The following is a 23189-nucleotide window of genomic DNA, read 5'->3' as shown; positions in this document are numbered from 1 at the left end:
TTAATACAAGACTTTCTTAATGACTCAAAACTGGAAAAAATTATCAGTTTGTTAAGTTAGTATGAAAGAGGAGGAAAGAGTCTAAGAACCTGAGACTCCAATGCTAGAACTGGGATGAAGTTACCTGATACCAGCTGTGAGGTCAGCCATTTAGGGAAAAATATCAAAAGATGATTCTGTAGACTGGGGGTCCACCAACTGGAAAAAAAACAGGACATTACCTGGAACACATAATGCTTTTTCAAGGAGTAGAGAATGAGAGTGTAACTACAGACAATATGACAGACGTTATTCTCCTTTCACAGTTGCATTTCCTCATAAGACAGTTTACAGTTTCTTATCAGCCTTTAAAATTTAATAAATCCGTGTATTTAAGTGCTTGAAGGTCAGCACAGAAAGCTGTTCCTCAGTTATACCCAACTATTCCTACAATGCTAGTAAGTTTCTCATCATGCAGTGCTGGGTGTCTACGCCACTTCCATCCTCTCACATAACACTCTCTTCCTACCAAGCCTAATACAGTGAAACAACTTACCTAGCAAGAAACTTTCAGTACTTTATTTTCTGAAACTAAAATTAAATAGACTTAAAATACATTTTTCCCCACTTGAAGCTCCTGACTTCTTGCCTGCATTTACCACTCAGTGCTTAAAAATCACTGGCGTGTTTTTTAGATTAGATACCCAGTACCTGTCCATGCTGAGCCAAATCCTGTCCTGATTTAAACCCCAGGCAACTCTAAATGAAAAACAAAAGACACTGAGTCCCTTTAAAACTGCTCCAAGACATACCTTGCTATATGGTTAGTGGCCGTTGCCCCCAAACCCAATGTATACTATACCATAACTTTGAAAATGCTTGCCTGGCATGTCCCCAGAATACACTACACCCTTTTCTGGTTTTCTCCCATTAGCCAAAAATTTCCTTCAGAGAATATTTGCTCCCACCCATTGAATAGCACTACCTGATACTGCATTTTATATTTTACTGTTCTGCGACTTGCATTTGATCTGAAAAGAGATGAGGTGAAACATTTGCTACTAAAAGATTTGACTTAGAGTGAAATCATATGTTTCCCTTCATTGCTCATATTCATGTATGGTGCATTAAAATCGACTCCCATAAGTCTTCATTATTCAGGCATTTAATCGTGTGGAAAATGTGGTAATTTAATTAAAACAAGCAACATAGGTTGGATATCCCAAGGGATACAGACAGAGGAAAAATGACCTAATTCACTGAATTTCCATTTTGAAAATGTATTAGTATTAGACCACAAGACCACAGGAAAAAGAAGAAAAGAAGAAAAGAAAATGCTGCTCATTTGCAAAGCAGTAATCCGATGCTGAGGCAATTTCTGTTTAGGAAGCCAAAACTTACACTGCTTTCTCTCTTGTCTGCGGTGGGTGTTTGTCAGAACACAATGCTACTAGCAATTATTTGCTGTAGAACAGTAAAGCCTGCATTTATTTAGTTTTACACGAGACAGGGAAAGTTTAGAGTGTTGTTAGTTTAGAAATCACTGCTAAAGATGGCACTTGTCAGAGGTTCATGAAAGACTTTCAATCTTCCTTACCGTTGAGTACAACGTTTAATTCTTCCCAAAGCTTATGTCATGTACCTGGCACTTCACCCCAAAATGATTTATCAGCGTGGTATTGGGAGGAGGGGGTGCAGGGACTAGATCCATACACACACGTGGTTGCCATTCCCTCCAGTATCCGAGATACACTGAATAGTCTTTACCTTCCCCTTCCTTTTGCAAATCCCTCACACCACAATTCTAATTCCAAAACCTTTATTAACAGAATTTGCTCAAATCACTCTTCAGGAAAACTTTCATCAGATACAAGCACTCTGTAAGACCTCACAAATGTATATGAAGGACAATTAAGCTCCTTTCCCAAATTACTTATATGGGAAAATAAGTTTATATTTATTTTTGTTGTTTGTTTGTTTAATAAAAGAGCGGTTAGCACAGACCATCTACACCTACAGCACCTATGTATCCATTTTCTCTTCTGTAATTCTGCCTTTTTTTTTTTTGATGGGCTTGACCCTACATTCTCCATCTGTAAAACTCCCACAGAAACCAGCAAAAGATACAACCCCTTGCGAGTTAGAGGTTGAGTTCAGTAAGAGTTGCATTTTTCTATATATGATATAAGAGATGGGAAAGTATAGGCAAGCTACTCAGCTGGCCTATGTCAGCATAGTTTCAATGACATTCCCATAGTTTATATGCAGTGTTGTAAAATACATCAACATACTATATACAAAAATATTCGGCTTCCCACACATTTACTATAAACATTAAACAATATTTTATCCCAGTTTTAAATGCCTTTTCAATGTTATGCATCCCTTCACTTCCAGCATGTTCACACTTTCCAATCTCTTGTTTGCACAGAACACTCAGAGAAATGACAGAAGATAGGTATCAAACAAAATATACAAGATTTCACAAGTTCTGCGTTTTAAATACTTGTTACAGCACATTCTCTGTCCCATTGCTCCTCCTCCTGTTTTACACAGCTTAAGCGCCAGTAATTGCTCCACCTGTTACCACAAGATTTCATTTCTCAAATAGCTGAAAAGGACATATAAACCAACCCTACCTTTCAATGTTTGTAGAGAAGATGTCCCAGAACCTGTGCTGGTCCCCACAGCAGCTCAATGTAGGGGTCTAAACTTCCTGGCAGCAGAATAGCTACAGGGAGGAAGAGTTAGAGGCACTAATCAAGCCTGTACACCTGAAGGCTGTCAGAGAGTTGGGTTTTTAAGGAAATCCTTCAGCTTTAATTTAACCAGAATAAAGAATAACGGGAACACTGCTAAACATTTGCATTTCATGCTTTCCTTTTAACAATCTGTATATCTTTTCTATGAGCTATACGTAATGCTGTTGTTTTAGGATCTTTCACAATAATACAATCAAGGGCATAGAGCTAACAATGAATGTATAATGAAAATATCTAATACCAAAATAAACCTGAAAAGCATTTTTAACCTCATTCTATCTTTGGAAAAAAAAATAAAAAGCAACTTTTATTATTCATTACTCATTGCGTGGAGAGCTAAATCAAAACACTTGATCAAAACACTTTACATTTGATTCTGTTCAAGTGGGAGAGCTTACTTGCAGAAATGTCTCTAACTCCAGCTCTCTTCCACTGCCCCCTGCATTTAGCACCAGCAGAACCCAGAACCCTCCCAGGCTGCAGAATTTCAGGCTGCAAGCCGCCTACTCACAATCATATATGTTTATTTTTTCAGACCATTTATGGTCTGAAAATGGATGGCACTAGACAGAAGATGGATGGATGACTAGACAGAAGATGGACAGATGGATGGCACTAGACAGAAGTGTTTTGCCTACCAGTAATCTTTAAATTAACACAGTATGATCTATTTTGGCAAGAAATCAATCCATCAAGATAGCAGCCTTCCATCAGCTGTCCACAACAGGGGAATTCACCTGACCTGGTGGGCATGGCTTAAAGGAGCATTACATGGTATAAACAACCTTGTACACAGAAACGCTTATGTACACTGAGGGACTGCTGCATAATTTTGGCAAGTTTCTGAGCTATATAAATCCCTGTGTGCCTCCATCTTACTTTCTAGATACCCCTCTGCATGTTTTGGTTATTACTTCTGCAGAGTCCTTTCCTGCAGGTCTTCACAACTTACACAATGGAAAATGCTCCTCCAGACCCTCCGTTATACTGCAAAAGTCCCAACCAACTGAGCACCACCAGAGAGCTGTTACTCATCACTGACAACTTATACAATCAGTTCAGCTTGATTCGTTTAAGAGGTATGCTAAGCTTGTGTGTCCATCTGGAACAATTTTTGATATAACAAATGCAGATAAATTCTCATTTTTTTTCCATCAAGAATACAATCTATTTTGCCTGAGGCAAACTGCTACCCCATAATCAGCCAGAGAAACGCCACAGACCATAAAAGTGCTAAGTCCTGAAAAGTGATCGTGTTCAAGTGTGTTGAAGGTGCAGGGAAGGAGGTAAACCTTACCGCAGACTACAATATATCACTTAAAGCTTCCCATTTTCTATCCGTTATCGAACTTCCCATTTTCTATCCATTATTGAACACTATTAAACTCATCTATAAAAACAGGTGTGTTATCTGCTAAACAGTAGATACTATGATTACTCAATTACTCTTATTTTTGTTTAAATACATCTGATTTTACAAAAATAAATAAATAAACTCTTTGAGGATCGAATCTGGACTCTGTGCAAAGAAGTCATCCAGCTTTATATCTTTTAAGAAAGGTTCCTATTTGCCCTATAATTGCTCATGTTCCAAGGAGTTTTATGTATAAAGTTGCACATACAGATGAGAAGACAGCAGCTAAACAAGTAGATTCTTATGATAAAAGGAAAATACAGAAATGGACTATTGAACTATGCTGTAAAACAATTGGAGAAGGTCATTTGTACAGCAGTCACTGTAAAATTTGCATTTCTGATACACCTTCACTCATTCTGACCAGGACTTCAACAGTCACATCACAAATCTGTATTAAACTAAGCTGCAATTCCCATACAAATGGGTAAGAAAAATCATCTTAGTATCTGGCCCATGGTGATTTATATGCCTAGCTCAAAATGTTAAAAATGGGGGTGGCTAATGAAAGTTGAAAGTTTCAAGGGGGGAAAAAAAATAGATTTCTTAGCGTTTCAGAGGACTTATGATATTGACGGTTCTTGTTAAATTGCTGATTTCTAAAGTAAACAATTCAGACTCTTACACATTCCAGGTTACATCATAACCTGTCCTGTCCAAACAGCATGGAGGTAGAAGAGGGATTTTTCACTCTCTGGTGCTGGGAGAATCCAAGCTGCAGGCAGCATGGCCCTCTTTTCCCAAATGACAATAAAAGGGAGAGAAAATAAAGAAAAGAAAGGGTAAAGTGGCGTCATGCATGGGTACACGTCAAGCACAGGGTTATTAAAATAGGAGTTATGATGCAGCAATCAGCCATCAAAAGCTTCAGAAATGCAGACTATTGTTGGAAGAGATGCACTTTCATAGGAATACACCAATCATACTGTAAATACATTTTTAGACAAAACAATATTGCACGTTGGAACATAAAAATAATAATAATAATAAAAAAAGAACATCCAGCACTTCCCTCTTTCGCTCTCTCCAACCCAAGCATGCATGCACGCACATTGTCTTCAAAGCTTTGATTCCCTGTCTTTCAGGAAATACATCTGACATGAAAGTCCTCATTGTTCTCCAACTCCAATGCCAGACTCGCAGCAGGTTTCTATTCTGGAATCTGAGGGGCTGCTACAAAGCGTTACAAACTCTCACCTGCTTTTGTCAGTGCACAGCAGCTGAGGATCTGGCCCGTGCCCAGATTCATTCCCAACCCTCACTATATCTCTCCAGACCTTTTGCCCAGTTCTCCCTCACATCTACATACAACAGACATACAGAGCACACACACAAGGAGGAAATCTGTCATAAATAGATAGATACTGTTTATAATGCTCAATCATTTAAATGACTACTGCAGCTGGGCTCCACTGAACATCCCTTTCATTCTTCCATTATGATTTTACAATAACATGAAGTATCTATCTTACATTTGAGTTCCTTTTATCAAATAAGCTAATCTACGCGTTCCACTCCTGATCATTGTTATTGGAAGCACTTTCAAAACGTCACGATTTTCATGAGGAGATATTTTTCTTGGAAAGTGGAAAACTTCCATTTTGCTTAGCATCAAGTCATTTTGCACCCGAACATATGGTTTAAAAAAACAACTTAAAGGTTATAAAGAAATGACAGTATGCTTTAATGTAACTAATGTATTCTTAAGCTGCTGTGGCACTATTTTAATCTAAATTAAGCAAGAAAATTTTGCCCCAGAACATAAGGCTGAAATGAAAATGAGTTATATTTAGAAGCCGTGACTCAAAGTTTCCAATCCCCTTGCAATCTCAGTAAGCATCAACATTTTCAAAACTCTTCAGCACTTGAGAGTTTTCGCTGAAGTCTAGCAGGTTGCTGGGGATGAGAAATGACTTAACTTCAGAATAATGGTGTCAATTTGGGCATCCACTATTAGCCAGTTATTACCCCTCTCAATACATTTCTTTTCACTGTAATAAGGAAGTAGTGAAGCCTTTTTGATGCGTTTCCTCACTGAAAGCTTTCTTACAAAAGAACATCCAGGCAAGAGTTAAAATTCTGAAAAGCACAGCCAAATATTATCAGAAGGGGAGGGGAACAGGTTGTCTTCACGCACTCTAACAGGAATTTCAAAAGTCGAATTAAGTAAGGGTTACTGGGAACCAAACTGTTGTATTTAACTTAGAAATCAGTCCTAAAGGCATCGCCTCAGAATGCTTGATAGTGAAGATGTGTATACATGCATGTGCATGCACACAGTCTGCATTGCTGCCTTATCTTTATATTCACTAACATTTTCCAGTAGTTTTAAGCCCCACACTGAGGTTTTCCTTTACTGACTTGCGTGCAGGGGTGGATCATGTAAACAAATTCAGCTACCACTAAGCTCTAAAAGAGTAAATGAAAGTACTTGTTCTCATTATTAAATAGTATATAGTCTTTAATACAGAATAGTCTAACCTCAGCTGTTTACCCATAGCTATAATATGGGGAAAGAACCCAAACATTAAATTAGCAAAATGTGTTTTCTTTGTTTAAACTAAGGAAATCTGAGAAAAATAAAGCTAAAATTACAATGATCTGGAAGGTCCATTCTGAATCTCAACAAAATCTCCCTAATAGATTTGCTTTAGGCAACCAGCCCACACCATCTCTTTGGGGACAGCCAGGAATTGTCCCAAAAGACATCACTTGCAAGCCTCTGAGAAGTCTTTAGTCCTGCAGTGACATCAAGGCAGTTTTCTCTGCCCTCCTTGGCAGGCCAAGGAGCTAATGTCCTCCAAAATTCATGTAGCACACCTGGTTCACAGACTCAAGTACTGCAAGAGTTTCTGGAACAACTTTTAATGAACAAAGCAGCAGACCATGGTCTACATAAAGGAAAGTTTAAAATGCAATCACAATTAGCGACATAAGAACTAATAATCAGCTACCAGTACAATTTATCACACTGTATTACCTAAGTTTGCTGAGAGAAAACGTGAAACGGAAGAGAAAACTGTTGTCCAAAAATCAGTGCTGGTCTGCACCTTTTACTGGCCTGGTGGCCAAGGGGGATTGAGTAGGGTGGAGAATGACATAAAAACTGGCTCTCTGTCTACATGCTTTTCCATGAGTTGGCTTCAGCTCATCTGGAATGCTCAAGATACATTCTGGAAAGCAAAGGCAGCTAAATTTCTGTGTCAAAGCAGGAGTCATAAAAAGGAACGAATTGCGGTCAAGCACGCAAAGACTCTAGGTACAAAGCCCCTCGTCATCTTTAACTTTAGCCCAACCCGTTACACAGCTTTATCATATGGACAAGAACTGTGAGAAATCAGCAGCTCAAACTAAATATCCCTAATGTCTTTGTTGTATCAAAATAATTCCACAAATATAAATTCTGTACAGAAAGCAACAAAGAGCTATCAGATAGGGTATGGTGACTTAAAACAATACATTGCTTTCCTGCCTGTGAATCTCATAATTTTATAAAAAGCCTGTGCAGATGGTCCAAGATATTTAGCTCTTCATAAGCTCCAAGTATTTAATGATTCAAATTAAAACAGCCACGTTCCTGGTCTTCTCAGTCTATTCAATCACAGTACCCATTATCTGCAGAATTTTCTCCATATACCCATAAGCTCTTTCAAATAGTACCTATTAGTCATAATGAAGTCAAATGACTCAGGTAAGTAAAATTATTTTAAAAAATAAACTTCAGGTGCACAAAGGATTTTGCAGTAACGGACTGCTTGTTCTGAGTACATCCAAGGCCAGTCCCTTAGTTTCCATGTCTACCAGATTGTTGAGCAATAATTGTGTTACTCACGTACCAGTCCACCAAAGACTGCCACATCTGAGGAGGAAGTAATTTGTGAAGATGAAAATTTATTTTTTCTGAGATTCAAAATGTTACACTTCCTTTACTGCAAGTGTGTTGCATGTGACATGATAGCTAATCAAGCACATAAAAACAAGAATGCTCATATTCAGTCAGATTTAAGGAGTACTCTCTTCACTTACCCTTTTTCCTGGCCTCTGATATAGTATCATTGTAAAACACTGGGTGATCTGCATATACTAATATTTTTAAGAAGCCAATATTTGGAAAAGTGCAGATTCTTTCCCAGTAAGTTGTGCTATAAGTGAAATCACAGCTGGTGGCTTTGTCCCTGATTTCCAGCTGACATTTACTAAGAAAGGCAATGCAGTTTAGACATAAACAGGTAAGAATGAAAAAAAAATAAAAATAAACACATCTTGTAAAAGCAAACACATATACTACGTCTGAGGCAGTCAGTTCAATGTAGCACGGTGGTTCTTCAGCAAAAAGTACTGTACTTCACACATTAACATACCTCATTCCGTAGCCTTGTAAATATTGTATCTCTCTGTTTAGAAAAGCTACCTATGTGCCAGCCTCACCACAGTCTTCTGAGTATAGAGCACTAGCACATTTTGTTGCACAGCTTAAATGTTTCTGCTTTATGAGCTGTATATCACTTGTGAGAGTGAAAAATGGTGATACCGGACCAATAGGAAAAAGCCTCAATAAATGCACCTGGCACTGCAACAGAGCACCACTTCATAGCTCAAAGGTAATCTTTAGAATAACTTAAAATTGTTTTTGAAGGCAGAGAAACAACAATTCAAGTATTTGAAAAAATAAGAAATTGAAGAGAACAAGGTACAGACATCTATCTTGATTTCATTTCTCTGTATGTCTCTTACTCCTAATACCCTTCATCTGCTGTCCCACTCTAGTACTGTCTTTCCAAGGTAAAGGACATGACTTCTTTATCTATACTTTACATTTGCTTCAACAGCTCCCTTTGGCAGTTCTTATCATACTATACACCTGATCAAATCAAATTATTTTCTTTGGTTCTTTGTGATTTAGTACTGAAGCACCCCTTTGTACTCCAGAGAACATCTACTCAAGCTGGTGTGTAATACCAGAATGCCTATCATTCTATACCTTTACTATCATTCATCCCAAACAGGTAAAGCAAGGCAAAGAGAAGACAAGGGAGTGATTCTCGAAACAACAAAAGAAATATAGACCTTTAAAAAGATTCTCTTAGAACCTACCAATGCGACTTCAAATTTCTGGTATCCATTATTTAATATGATCTGATTACACTCATAGATGTTCCTGAAGTCGAGGAGAAAGTAGGCATTCTGAAACCCTAGACTGATAAGTGTATGAATAGGTATTAGGACAGACTGAGACTTGTCAAAAGAAGAAGATGCACAGGAAAAAAAAAAAACCTACCTCATTGGGGAAGGAGTCATTCAAAAACAAATAGCAAGGTAAGAACTTTGCCCAGACAGTTCTCTCGGTTATATATTAGGTGCCTAATGCACTTCATTACTTACAGTACTAAATTCTCAAAAACAAATATAAAATTTATGCAACAGTGACAAATACTGAAAATTTTTGTAATGCAAGCCACACAATCTTCCATCATCTATTTTAGTAATGTGTTTATTCTAGTTATATTGGCAATGCACTTGGCTTATGTTAAAAGAAAAAAAAAAGGAGGAGGAAGTCGTGTGGTTCAGGTAGGCCTGCATATACATATAGTGACTATTTACAACCTGCACATACAAAGTCCTAGAGTCCTTCCATTAGAACAATTTTCCAGTAAGCTCTTGAATGCTGCATTCCTGCTACTGTTAGTTATCTTTCTGTTACAGACCTTTCAACTGCAGGTTTCTGGAAAATAGATTTGTGTGCCTCTATTTTATTGTACAGAGCCCAAAGCACCTTGGTTTTTCAACAGGGGAGGAAAAAAATTACAATAACTTGCAAGTAGTTTAATACTTCATTTTATCTTTCACATCTGAAACAGATCACACATTTGTTTCAAAGGCATAAACACATTAATGCTGATGCTTTTCTATTAGACAAGGCTGCATGTGGGATGTTTGATGATCTCTTGAGCTTGGAATACTGCAGTGATCATTATCAGAAAAAATAAAAAAGTATTAAATAATAATACACATGCACACACCCACATGCATGACCTATACAAAGTATGAGATACAATTTTAACAATAAATTATTCATTTTTAAAATATTTATGTGTAACAACTATGACACTTAAAATGAAATCACACAATTGGGGGGTGGAGTAAGGGTTTATGGTTACTGGAATTTTCTTTTGATGTTATTTATACATCACTAAATTTAACACTTCCGTGTATCTGACTATTCTAACGGAAACAGAAAGCTTTCGTACCCCATAGAGTAAATCAAACAGACCTCCTGATATGAGCCATTATTTTATGCATGATACATCAATAGTTTCACAATTACTCTTGGTGGGTTCTGCATGTTTTCATCCTTTCTCGCTTTCTGAAGTTGATCTCTTTCCAAAAAAAATTGCATGTTAAACAATTTCGAAAAAAATAGAACTGTATAAGACTACGTGTTTGTTTGACCATATCATTCACAATCATATCGTACATAAGAAGGTTTCCTTCCATCAAATCTGTCCAACACAGACTCTGAAGAAAATAGCACTAAATAATTCCCTAGTACTCAGCACTTACTCTGTTGTGAATGAAGACTCATTATATCTATTCTGCTCATAGTTGCAGCAATTGTCCATAATAGGATACACTAATGAAGCCTATCATTAGCATGCTGAGCCACTTCAGTAGCTTCACACTTGTTGTTTTCATTTTGTTATTTGGCATGTAATTTGCATTTCTATAAACCATTAGGAGCTGAGCCTGCTGGGCTAGGGAGTCTCTGGCTAGGGCAAACTCTGGGGCGCACTGCAGCTCTCACAATCACCTCTCAGATGAGATACTCCAAACATTTAAGTTATTTACATTTATGAGAAGTGATGAGAGCAAAAAGTTGATCTTTGTATTTTAGTAGTTGAGAAAACAGCTTTTCAAGACCAGTTTTGGAGTCTCTGGGGGAACATAATGTTCACTGACCAGAGAGACCTTCATTCTGAATTCCTGGAGAACTTCCTCTTGATTCACCGTAAATGAGCCTCATGGGAGTGGACTCTATATATTATACAGGACCATTTCAGCAGTAAGAGACTAGTGTCATAGAGGAAAGAGTGGCAAAACAGCTTATCATACATTAGTTATAATATTCCAAAGGCTTTTAAAGAGGGCTTGCTTTGGGTTAACAAAAGCATGGCTGGCTACAGTTTGTGTTCTACACTGGATTTTCTGCATATAACACATGCTGCACATTACACAAGCATCCTTCCCCCAGACCTCAGCATACACTTGTACCTCTGCATAAATTCAACCGTTATCCTGCGTGTCTCACACCTTCAGTACCTCTTTCTCTAGTAGCATACAAAAAACTAGCCATATATTTTTAAAAAGTACTTTTTTCCTACAGAAAAACACTCAGATCTTTTTGCCCTTTTGAAGTAGAAACCTGCCCCTTTGAGTAGAACAAGGTGATATATAGCTGGTACATGAAAGACTGCTATCAAAAATTTCATCCAAAATTTTCCAAAAGGTTTATCACAATTAAACAGAATTTCTTCACTTGGTCATATATTTGTCAAGCAAACAGAACAAATTAAGCTAAAAGGGACAAAAATGAACTTTTTATAAGTAGCTGTAAATGCCTTCACTAGGACAGAACAGCATAAAATGTAGCATAGCGAGAAGGAAACCCCCTACTGCTCTTACCAGTCCAGTGATGGCAGCAACAGAAAACAGCGTGGGTAAGTGAATGAAACTGCCAATTAATCAGTTCAGAGTAGATCTAAAAAAGACAACGTTTAATGCATAACTTACTGCAGAATATCTAATCTTTTACCTCCCCAGCTGCTATCATCAATTCAGCATGACTATGGAGAGGGAGAAAGTTTTAAGGAACATCAAGACCAGACAATGACACTTGATATTTTTAGAGACATAACTGCTTTTCTTCCATGTAAAGCCTGAAATCATTTGAATGACAGCTTTGAGTTCATGCGGATTTACATAACTACAAATGCATCTAAGATTTAGTCCTGTTAATCTAAGCAGAAAGAAAGTCCAAACATATCCTGTGAACTGCCATCTGGGCTCATTTAACTTGTATTTTATCAAGAGATGCTGAACATATTGAAATGACAGTTGAAGGACAGTGTGCTCTTGATTCTGGATCTAAAATCCAGGAAGAGCAAGCTAAGAATATGTTAAAGCAAACATGTTTATGAACTGGTTGAAAATACAAACTAAAGATGTGCCTATGAGACAGCAAATGAAATCCTGCACATGTTGACTATTTGAGGATTAGCACAGATGATGGATAGAAGATGGCATACATTGAAGTTATAGCAACATTGAGTTAAAACAGATGTCCGGAAGCTCACTCCATACTCCATACCCCCTTACTAAAAAAAAAAAAAAAAAAATTGTATCATGTCAGCAGCCAGCACACCACTCAGGTGAAAACAATGGGGCCATTCAAAACAAACAGTAACAAGCGATGGAATAGGGTATGAAAAGTTAATGGGTTTTACTGGGAGACATCTCTGGTTTTTGACTGAGTACAGATATTATATATAAACACACGTATATATGCACGCACAGAAAGCTTGCACATTGTTCTGAAAGCTGCTCAGAGCAACCAGAAAACAGCAATGTCGCAAGTGCCACAAGGCTAGCCAACCGCAAATAAAACTCAGCTTAGAAAAAATCATCTTCGGCTCTTTCCACGTTTTCTAAAATTCATTTTGAAATTTTCACATTATTTGGACTTTTCTCAGTGCTAAGACAAATGATCAGGACAAAGTCATTAAGTGCTCAGATGTGAAATGCAAATCAGTCATTGGTCAAAATACTTTGTTTTTCACAGATCCTGTAAAAGTAATTAAGGCATCTTAAACTCCAATGGGTTACATAGTGTATCCCTGAAATATCTATTTATCAAAACCTGCTTCGCTCCTCTACTGGAAAAGTACCATACTGAAAAGCTCAAGGACACGTGTGTGTCTGTACGCAGAAAAACATATCATATCCACAGAATTCTTCCGAGTACACATGGAAAATTGCAGAACTATGCAATAACATTAATTTTATCATGCACCTTTGACCAGCATTTTGTTTGCCCATTAATTCAGCTATTGGGATTACTTTCAATTTTCCAGCTCCTGAAGCAACACTGAACTGCAGCCATTTGGTTCTTACATCTGATTCTGAAATGATTCTTCAGTCTCCCCTTACGTTTGGAGTTTCCATTAAGATAGCACCTGTCTGTGATCCAGGGAAGAAAAGCTGTCCTGGCCAGTATTTATTTCTTGCCAAGGTTGTTATATTTTATGGTTAATTATTTTTTTGTTTGTTTGTTTCAAAAACACAGGGAAGTGTCTCATTCTGCTGGATACTATATCTGTATCTTTTTAAAAAGTTTATGAAGCAGAAATAACTACAGGTGAAGGAAAAGTTCTGGAAGTACTGCAGTGGGGCTGCCACCTCCAGCAGTGACCTATCCATATCCTAGTCAGCATTTTATTTTGTTTGAATTGGATGCCCATGGGGAGCTATTTATTAGAAGGCTGCTTCTGAGGAGGGAGCCTTGGACACTGCAATACCATCTGCACTATTCCATAATGTATCATGTACTGATTCAAATATTGAGGCTACATTTCCCCAGAACTACAGCTGAAGGGTAGAAGCAGTTTTGTTTTGTAGAGTACCTAAAATAAGTACCTGAAATAAAGCAAAGGCAAGAAGAGGACAGGAAAAGTTGACAATTAAAGCAAGATGAGGACAGGAAAAGTTGACAATTAAAGCAGGGTAAGGACAGTAAGTTTTCCGTTCCGGAAAATATAGTCAACAGAGGCTTAAAGCTCTTTTGATCTTTTAACTGCTATTTAAAAGGAAATGCTGAATTACAAATGTATTAAACGTCTGCGTCTCTAATTTCCCATGGAACCAGTCTATAAGAAAAACCAAGACCTGGATCAAAGCAGCCCAGAAATTTTGAAAGGAGAACTACACAGCGAAATGTAACTGTGCAATGTTACCATTCATTTCAATTTATATGTCAGAAACCTATTTGCTCTAACTGTGCTAGAGTTGTTGTATATACCAAAATGCACTCCATATACCTACCTTCACAATAGGTGTAAAATGGGGGGTTACAAGTGAGAACTACATGCAGAAAAAGCCAACATCTGGCTTTCCAATTCCATACTTAGTTTGCAAGGCTGGTTTGGCAAAAACAAGTTTTTGCTCATCAGTAAGAGATATTTTGTAGAAATTATTGAACACAACTCTACAATGCCAGTTATGCAGAATCACTGCTAACAGTGGAACAAACTGCATTTTAAGACAGCTCAAAGCACTGCAGATGTTTTACTGACCTGACTTCTTTCTGAACTGGCAGCAGCAGACATTTAAACCATCACAATGTTCAATGCTGCCAAAAGGACAGATCACAGCTTGCCATAACACTGGCCCAAAACATCAAAAAGCACTGTGTATATGAGGACTCCATCTCCTCATCATCCCTTGAGACAAACCATAAGTTGCAGGGAAGAAGGAGAGGAGAGAAGGGAAAAAACAGAAAGGGAAGCAGGCATCATGGGGTTGCTATGTTCCTACTTGGGTAGTGAGAAGCTTGGATGGATCCTTCATTTCACACCCCCAAATGCAATCAACATATGCCACTACACATTGCACTGTAGAAGCTTATCACTCAGAGCATGAGGGACAGAACCTGAGGTATTTCTGTGACATTTGAAATTGTAGTCTCCCTTCTGTGGGGCTCAGGGACAATTCAAACTATACTTGGCAAGACTGCAAACTGACAATTAGCTCTGCAATAGAGCTTCTGACAGCATGCATGAATTAACGGATAAGCCCTTCTACAAGACTGCTGCAAATCAAAGCATTTCAGTCAAACTTACAGTCGCTGATGCTGCTTAGAGATTTCAGTTCGTGTTTAAATAGGCTTTAATGTTCTAACAAGCGTAAGTCTCAGCAATTCTACTTCACTGCTCTGGAGCAGAGCCAACGCGACCCAAAGGGCTGCACTGCATTGCGGCATGACATTGGCCGAGGCTCTGTCTGCCCCTCCAAGCACGAGCACAAGTTCCAGCAGCTCCAAAGGCTGCTAGCACATCTCACGCTTTGTTTACCTGACAAACATCAGGCTAAATGTGACTAAATAGTTACAAAACCAGTAGCACACGGTAGTGCAGATATACAGGCACACAGTTCAACCATTTGGTGCTGATCTTCGAAACTAGGTGGAAAAGAGGAAATACTGCTACAAGCTGCAGACTGGAACCTCCTCATCATTCGGTGCTTTGAACAAGCAGAAAACGTGAACACAAAGACAGTTTGCTCTATTTCTGTAGCAGGGAGACATAAACAAAGAGTCAAACAATAAGACAGGAAACTGGATATTTGTGGTGCAAACGCCAGAACAAAGTCAGAAAGATTAACTTGCAGCTCCATCTCTACAAGAGGAAGTTCCCTGAAGGATAAAAGAACAGCTGAACAAAGTGCGATGCTGAACCGATCAGACCTACTTTGTCACTTTCATCTTTGCAGCACACAGAAAAGAAGGGACTTCCGTGCCAGCCCTTGGCACAGTGGCCAGGAACTGAAGGAAAAGGAGTCGGGCAGGCTGAGGACAAAAGTGGAAGCCTTTCAAGGCAGCAGCCAACTCTGCGGAAACAAAGCAGCTGGCAGGAGATGATGACAGGGAAGAAGCCGGTGTCTGTCTGCTGGGCAGAATGGCAACAGCATGACCATAAACTGAAAAAGATATGGGGGGGATAGTTGTACACAAACTGGGAGAAAGCACCCCTGTTACAGCTTTTGACAGCCCTATTAATTCTCTGAGGCATTCCTGACAAGATGTCTATTCAATTTTCACTCCATGTGTTCCACCTAATGGGAGCTGTATTATGTTTCACACTAAGGGTAATTACCTCTTGAAAAATTTGTGTACAAGGAGAGTAAAGGCTTTAATTTTCTGCAGGTGTCTTGGACATTCCTTACAAATTCCTTGACCTAAAATGAGGTGTGCATTCCTGTTTTACAGGGTTCCCCTCAAATTGGGATGGTTTCTATTTGAGGGCCAAGCTGAAGCCATTTATCTCATCCATTAAATGGAGACGCGTATAATATATTCTACCATCACCACAACATAAACAATAACTGCTTCAATGAAACTGAATTAGTACCACAAGTCACTAGTCACTAGAATGCTGCAGAAATTCATGGTTGAAGATTTTACAGCTTCTGCTTCAAGATCCCTATATATGAGGAGTTCTCGCAAAATCTACTGGAAGAAGTTTCAGCTCATTACAAACTATTTAAGAGTTGTTTGAAAACAAAAATCTGTGTTCTCACACATTTCTCGTTTTATTAATTACAGACTGAAAGGTCCATTTGTACAAAAAGCATAAATTTGCTATGCTTAACTGAAAGAGAGCAATGCTTGTATGCATGCAAATTAGCCAACTCTAAATCCCAGTGTTTTAAACACACATACCCTCCAAAACAATGATCAGAATGGAATCGACTTAGCCAGCAGAAAACACTACAAATTTCATCACCAGATCCTTAGTATACAAACTTTCACATGAATCAGGAAAGCAAAACCTTAATGATCTTCTTGTGTTTTAGAAGTGATTATTTTTTGTTTAAAAAAAAATTTAAAAAAAAAATCAAAATACTATCCTTCTGGAAATAGTTTATTTCCCAGTTGCATGCTTTGTTATCTTACAGTTCTATTTTTAAGACCATAAATTACAAATCAGATTCAAAAGGTTCAGTATGACATCTGACTGAGCTTTTCTTGGCAGAAAAGTATTTCCCATATACTTTTTACATTTTTTTTTTAAGAGAAAACTGTTGCTAAGCTTTTCAGCAAACTAACTGATAATGAAGCTCGTGAAGTATATAATCCAAAGGGCCATAAAATCACAAATGAAAACCTAGTCTGAAAGAACAATATAAGCTCCATCAACAATGCTCTTTCTAGATACAAAGAGAACAAAACTTGGTCCCTGTAGTACTAAGTGACACTTTCCAGAGCTGTGTGAAGTCAACTTTATGTATAGCCTCTCTTCAGATGTCTTTAGAAGAACAGAGCAGACAAACTACTTGGGGAGAGTCATGGCCAGTACAGAAATACCCTCATACGGCAGGAGAAACCCCAATGGGAAAAAGGAAAGCAAACTTTAGCGCAACTCAATGTTCCCTGGATGTGTTTGATTGTATTAACCCAATGGCATGCACAGTGATTTGTCCCGTGCATATAGAAGTGTACCATATGATGCAGACATGGGTGTATCAAGTAATAAGCCCAGTTTAAAAAAAAATTTTAAAAAGTGGAGACACCCTAATGAAGTTTCTTGCACTAGCATTTAGACATACACACACCGAATATGTATACTCCTCATGGATAATACTCAAGTATGGGAAAGATATTGTAACCCTATCTTTTCAGACTACATGCCTCACATCCTCAGGAAAAAAAAAAAAAGAGTAAATTATCTACTGCCAGCTGCAGAAAATTATATAAAAGATTATCCAATGAAGGAAGCAAGACCAGAGTTATAACTGTGCAAAGAGAGATGCAGCAAAACAGAGATTTCACAAAAATGTGCATTTCCTCACTACACAAAGAACAAATTAAATCAAACCTTTCCAGTCTCCATACACATTCACAAGCTGCCTGTTACCCCAGCCACTCCTCAAAAAGTCTCCTCATGCAGACCACCAGTATTCCCCTACAAGCAAGCTGATTATCAAGCAATTCACTATACTGAAAACAAATTACATTTACTCCTGTTCCATAATGTTTATGTCATTATAAAACCAGTAACATATTCTTTAGAAAAAGGATTGTGAACTGGTTTTTCTCTACACCATAAACCTATGCCCAGCATAGACCTCAACTGTTTTCCTCCATATGCAATTCTTCCTTCAATTTAAATGTTTTCAATTGGACTATACTTTGAATAAAAAACATTTATTTGAAAAGTTTGGGCTTTACCAATCCTTCATATTCTGACCAAAAAAAAAATACTATGTTCATGTTCCCTGCACCTTTCTTAAGCAGTGGATGACTTTGCTGAAGTGGATAACACAAGGAACATCTCCTTCACTGAGTCACATATTTATTAAAGATTACAGAAATATCCAGAAAAATATTTCCAGGTTATCCTGCATTTGGCTTACTGTTGAATTAGAAATAACCCCCTCTGAAACATACCTAGGTACTTCTTTTTAGAGTGTAAAATATTTCGCTGTAAAGCTAGCTTAGTTGCTCTAAATGTTGGACTTGCTTTTTCCTCACTCTCATACAAGTGATGGAAGTCATTTTGCTCAAGCCTTCCAAAAGAACCTATATTCGGCCACAATCCAAAATATAGAACCATTCATCTGCTAAGCTGAATGTTTCACAAGCCATCTGAAATAGGGCTTTATTAGAGGAACCATTTTGTTACCTTCACTATACAGCAAGAGCAACAGCCATAATATAACATTCAGAAGGAAGGATTACAGCTGTAAAAAATGTTCACAATGAAATCATAAACTACACAATGTGCCCCTTTTGAGTTTCTTTACAAATACAAAACCTTTCAAAATAGGTTAGCTAAGATTCACACATCTTTAGAGAGAATATTGGCCCATTTATGGAACTGACATAAAACCCTGTGAAAGTGACCTTTTTTTTTTCCCCCTTTTTTAAAAAAACTGAACCTGAAACTCAAAATAAAAATCACAGGGTGCAGATTCATGTGGATTGAAAGGAAAATTGTTGCACATGAAGCCTTGAGAACAAAACACACCATGTTTTGCGCAGCTCATTAGGAAGACATTATTAGAGCTGGGACCATTTAGGAAAACTCATCTAGAGTCCAAGAACATTCTTAAACAAGGGATGGGAATACATGCTCAAGTTTGCCTGCAAGCCTAAAACAAGCTTAATTAGAAGTTTCAGAAATGTTAAATAATGTTAATTTGTTGCTCTGGCAAACTGCCTGCTACAGCTCTGCAGACTATATAAATGAGAGTCTCCATCAACAGTATTGAAACCTCTTCCTGAGCTAGCTAGACTATTCAAACCTTTTGTGGTTGTGGATTTTTGACTTTTAAAAAGACTATGAAGTAAAATTTGTAGACGCCGACACAGCACTACATCAGCTTTGAAAGGAAGAAGGGCCCACGGACGCCTTCCTGACAGTGTTTCTGGTACAAAACTTGGTCAAGAAACAAAGCATCCTGCCTCTCTACAGCAGTATCAAATCCAGATGGGGTTTATAAAAAGTACACAAAATCCTACATGATATGGAAGTCTATTGAAGAATTATTTTCAGCTTAATATACATGACAGGACAAGAGGGCATACACGAAAATTATAAGAAAAAATCTGATTTGAAGCAGATGGCAGGAAGCCTCTTTTCACGAGAAAAAAAAAAAATCATGAATACTTGCAAAAGCCAAAGAAAGAAATTTCTGCAGGTAAAAGCACTGGGCCTATTCACAAACAATTGAAAAACATTTTGGGATGGATTATGGCCAAACACTAAAAAACTAATTGACAAGTACTTTAACTCTATTCAGGGCAGCATTATAATGGACTTAAAGGTTGCACTGGTTTCTCATACCTAGTATCAGCTGTGGATGATAGTAATTTCAAATATTTCCTTTACTAATGTCTGTGGATAGATTTCCTGTTCTAGAATCATATTTGCTACTTGCATTCATAGTAGTACAAGTGTGAATACAGTTTGAATCAGAGGGCACCCTAGACCACTGAATTACAACAACTGGTACACATCCAGATTTTCTCTCCTACTTTCAGTTTAACTTCTTAAATATACGCACATCTGTAAGCTGTAAAAACACATTGGAATAAGACCAAGCAACCTAAAAGGTAATTAAAAAGTAATATAAATTATTGTAAACTCAAAATCATAAACTCTGGACCTTACAGAAAACAATTTCACACCTACATCCTCAGCCCACTCTACAGGAAGAATGATTATTTATTTACTGATTATTCTAAAGAAAATTGGCTCTTACATCACTCAGAAAATGTAAATAGATTTACTCCTTTTTATCAGATTTGTTCCATTTCAGATCAAAGAGTTAAGAAAGGACAAAAATTTTACAATCAAAACATGAAAGGAAGTTGTAACTCAAATGAGAACGTGCTCTCTGCTTCAGGTAGGAAGTTACCAAAGAAGTGGAAAAAATATATGAAGATGATTAAACTTTAGACAACAGTTTTGAGATGATTTAGAAAGCTTAATAGACCAGGGAATAAAGTTAAGTCCTTTCAAATCTACATCCAGCAAAATGGTACACATCCATATCATCCACACTGACAACTTGCAACAGAAAGAATTTATATTTTCCATACTCAGACGCTTTTTAAACCATATTGATAGCATACTCTCCCATACGTCACAGTTCCTTAGCAAATCTACAGAAGAACTAGCTGCCATATTCATCACTTAATAGCCTTCATCAGTTTCTTTTTTTTAGTGGGGATGAATGTGGCCCAATCAATCACTTCAAAGCAACACTGCAAACAATTGAACTAAGTGGCAATAGTTTTTCATAGAATTACCACATGTAACATTAGCTTCAAAGTTTCTGGGAAATTTTTTTCTTGCACACAAACAAATTTAACAGTGAACTCTGAAGCTCCCTGTAAAAATTCATCTTTCATATGTTTATAATTGAAAGAGGAACTTACAACAACTAAAGTCAATCAAAGTAACTTAGTTCTCATATTTTTGCCATCAATATTCTTTCTGCCATTCACACCAGAAACAATTTTCTGAGTTTTCAGGATCTCAGAGACTTTATGGATCTGAGATTATAAGCAAAGAATTAGGATTTTAGATCCTGTAATTTGGTACTTAAAGCCTCTTGCCATTAGCACAGCAGATCACATACACTGGCTTACCTGCAGCAGTACATTTATGGTTTGGAGGGAAACTGGAATGAAACCAAATTTGCTAAATGTTACTTGTTCACCCCAGAAAAGGGAAAATAATAAGCATGTCAGAGGCAAACAGACTTACAGAAATGCCTTTCAAAAATAAAGTCAAAATTATCTTGGTAACATTTGATTTCACTGTGAAATATAAGTTCTTATACTAATGATTTTGTAAGAAAGATTAGGCATTTCCCAGGCTTGGATCTCTGCATTTAACATACCTATATATCTTTCAAATTGGGAGACAAAATTCCACCACATTTCATCTATAGATAATTTACTGACACTTTGATTGATGCCCCCTATTCTTTCAGTTCTGTCTCATCCTATTCCATTTGTCCTGAGGCAGCACAGAATGACTACTACTTGGGAAGGGCAAACCATCTTCCAGTCATGCAGGTCCAAGTTCCTCAAACTTCCTTGGACAGTGATCTCTCTAGGAATTGCATTTTAAGTAGAGCATTTAACAGTTAAAATAACCACTTAATATAAATGTTTTGTCGAAGTCCAGTACAATACCTATGAATAATCCACACAACAGCAATGTATTTTTACATCATAAAGCTAACCTCTTGCTATAAAGAGTTAAAAGAAAAGCAGCACAAATAGAACATAGCTTTCCACAAGGACAGTATCAGGCGTAACTTGGTACGTGAGAAAGGCAAGCCAGTATCATCCCGGTGGATCTTCTTTTCCAGATACCTTTCTGTAGTAAACATGAGTATCCTGTAAAGACCCTCACCACATCTCTGCAGGCAAGTTTTTGGGGCATGACACTGGAACACCTTGACCAGTAAAGCCGAAGAAGCTCACCACTACTTGCAAGCAAAAGCACGTGGCATTTATTATTGACTTTAAACGACTTTCACTGGGTATTTTAAATCTGTTAAGAAGGAAAACCACTGGTATGGAACAGCTTCTGAACAAGAAACAATTAAGCTAAGACTCTTTTATCTGGAAAAGATACAGCCTTGGGGAGAATACAATAAAGGATAAAAAAATCACAAGTGGCATAGAAGTTGTAAACAATACTTCACTGCACACTGTCCCTTCTGATACAAGAACTGGAAGGAAAAACAGAAGTAGTCAGAAACAAGTTCAAAGCAAACAAAATGATTATTTTATTTATTTTTACCACTCAAGGCATATGAGACCTCATGAACTTCTTTTTAAAGGATGTCAGAAATTTAATGAGACTAAAGGAGAGACCATATATGTTAATCAATTATATCTATATTTTGGGTTATTAAATATACCAGCACTGCATCTGGCTAAGGCAGGCCCCTGTCCTGAAACACAGCTGGAGCCTGGAAGCATAGCCATGTACTATCATACATGTTTACTCAGTTCTTTAGGCATCTGTTTACAGTCAGCATTGGAGGCACACAGACTTTTGGTCTGCTCCAGTGTGGCCCATATCATTTTTTTTATGGGACTCAAATTGAATACTAAAATAGAAAATAAATTCAAAAATTATACTGCTCAATCACTATACTGTTTCCCAAAACACACAGTCTTTCCAGCCTTAAACTTATCTGTTGAGTAACACTATGAAAGGTCTGTTTTTGAAGGTTAATTTTGGTGTTATCCTTACTGTATCAAATATAAAATATTCAGATATTCTACTATTTATCTTCTGGATCAGCCAAAACAGAGAAAAAAGAAAAAGGAAAAAAAAATGGTTAATAGAGAAACAAGAATCCTCTTATTTCTGATATAAACTGGAAATTTTGGTTAATGCTGCAATATCCAGTGTTTCCAGACCCAAAACAAGTTCAGGAAGGTTTATGGCCTTTAACCGGTCCCAGTGTTCCTTGCAGAAGCCTATGATGCAGTGAGTAAAACATAAAATACCCAGAATTTCATTTTCAAACATATCCCATTGATTGACTGTGTCAAACAGTTCAAACTGCATGCTGCATGAATGACATAATTCCTTGAAAACTGGATGCTTATCACTTTTTCTTCACTCAGAGGGTGGTGAAGCACTGGAACAGGTTGCCCAGAGAAGGTGTGAATGCCCCACCCCTGGAGGTGTTCAAGACCAGGTTAGATAAGGCCCTGAGCAACCTGA

This window comes from Anser anser (genome assembly GCF_964211835.1).
Source record: "Anser anser genome assembly, chromosome: 4".
Taxonomy (NCBI): domain Eukaryota; kingdom Metazoa; phylum Chordata; class Aves; order Anseriformes; family Anatidae; genus Anser; species Anser anser.
Note: the sequence above shows the minus strand (reverse complement) of the source record.